Here is a 2,490-nt window from a genome sequence, read left to right as displayed (position 1 = left end):
GATTCCTACGATTTTATATTTTAAATAAGTTTCTGAAACTTATTTTATATTTTTTATTTTAAATAATACGTATGTTATTTTATCGAGCCGTGATCGGCATCATACGTGAGTTTAAAGAATTTCTGAAACACTGATAATTTGCAGTAGGGTCTTAAATTAATTTATTAACTAAAAAATTAAATAATGTTGAACAAGATATGTAGTACTTTTAGCCAAAGCGTATTTAGCGCAAATTGTTTCACGATATTAAGAAAATTTGCATGTATCTTTATATAAAGAACATATATAGAATCTTTTATCAATCTTTATTTAAGTATGAATCGTTAAAAAGAATAATGAAAATTGAGACATAATGTTGGAATATCAAAAATATCCCACGCGAATAATTACTAATTACGTTTAAAGAAGATTGTGCTAGAGATGCCAAAAAGCAAAACGTAAAATGTACGGCGATGTACCCGTTTGTTAAAATCATGTGAAATACGAATAATTGACTAAACCGTGAATATTTTTCATACGCAATAATTGGGTATCTGAACGGCGCCCGCGGAGCAGCGAGGGGACGGGTCGCGCGACGAAAAGCGCGGCGGAGCTGTCCGCGCGGCGCAGGTGGTCGACTACGTCATCACTTCGGTATGCGCTCGGCGACTACGGGGCGAGAGCCGCGAGAGTGAGACGGACGTGTGGTACGAGGGTTCCGCGCATTAATCTACGAAAATGAGATAGTAATGCTGCTCAAAACTAAGGCATGTACTACACTGAACCAAAAATGTACGTAAATACAATAAAAGTATTCATTGATATTAATAAAAAATTCATTAAAATTGTTTCAATGAATATTTATGTAGTAGTTAATCATATCATTTCATAATATCAATAAACGTGATCATAAAGTAATGATATCATTCATTAAATTAACGTTTACATGCATTAATAACAATAAAGTTTAATGCATGATTTAATGATATTATTCATTGTGAACGAATAAAGTTTTTGGTTATTATATAATAAATCCATGACAGACTATTTTAAAGTATATATTCATTGTCACAATGAATTCTGGTAATATTTTAATAATTCAAATTATTAAATTCTGGTAATATTTTAATAATTCAAATTATTAAACTATTACCAGAATTCATTGTAACAATGAATATATACTTTAAAATAGTTTGTCATGGATTTATTATAATAACCAAAAACTTTATTTATTCAATGAATAATATCATTAAATCATGCATTATACTTTATTGTTATTAATGCATGTAAACGTTAATTTAATGAATGATATCATTACTTTATGATCACGTTTATTGATATTATGAAATGAAATGATTAACTACTACATTGTATTAATGAATTTTTTCGTAGATTTATTAAAAGCTTTATTGAAATAATGCATGTAATTGTTAATTCTATGAACGAATTCATTTGTTTATGATTACGTTTATTGATATTATGAAATTGTCTGGTTGACTACTGCATTGTATTAACGAATTTTTTCATAGATTCATTAAAAAGCTTTGTTGAAATAATGCATGTAACAGTAAATTTAATGACTGATTTCATTAGTTTATGATAACTTTTATTGATATTATCAAATTATCTAATTGACTACTACATTTATTAATGAAGTTTTTTCATAAATTTATTAAAAAGCTTTATTGAAGTAATGAACTTTTAATGGAAACTTATTTATTACTAAATTTTATTCAGCCTACGAATTTTCATTTAGTTTAATTAAAAAACTTTGTTGAGACTAATTTTGTTAATTAAAAAACGTTTATTAAATTTATCATTCATTATATCAATGAATAATGTAATTAATTGAATGAATAATTTTAATAAAAATTTTTTAATTAACAAAAATAGTCATTGCCTCAGTAAAGTTTTTTTATTAAAAGATTTTAAATTGGAAAATTTATTATATAATTTTTCGCGTTTAGATGTTTGATAATATTCCTATGAAAGTATTTTATAAAGTAATTTTACAAAGATAAATATTCAAGATATTGTTGCATTTATTGTTCTTGTCAATGAAAAAATGATTAACTTGACCTCATCTATATATATATATTTCCTACTTACTTTTAAACAATTATATTTGTTAAAACTTAAAATTATAACAAAATTACTTATCGATCGTGGATCAATAACAACTATAAAATAATTAAACGGCTTCTTCCACGTACACTAGTTGAATTTAGTGCAGGATCATAGACTAATTCATATTTATTATAAATTATATTACAAACCAAACGTTTCGGTCTGTCATCAGACCATTCTCAATAGTATTACATTCAATTATGAAAAATTTCGCAATGAACTTATACAGACTAAAATCACTCAAAATGTCAATATACATATCGCTGTCAAAATTAGTTAAGATGAATTATCGAAGTATCATGATTTTCGTCAACTGCAAGACCCATGGAAACATAGTATGTCATATCGTTTAAATGATTTTCATCCTCAGCTTTATATGAAAAC

This window comes from Trachymyrmex cornetzi, unplaced genomic scaffold, assembly GCF_001594075.2.
Source record: "Trachymyrmex cornetzi isolate Tcor2-1 unplaced genomic scaffold, Tcor1.1 scaffold59, whole genome shotgun sequence".
In the NCBI taxonomy this organism is placed as follows: domain Eukaryota; kingdom Metazoa; phylum Arthropoda; class Insecta; order Hymenoptera; family Formicidae; genus Trachymyrmex; species Trachymyrmex cornetzi.
This window is presented reverse-complemented; position numbering follows the sequence as displayed.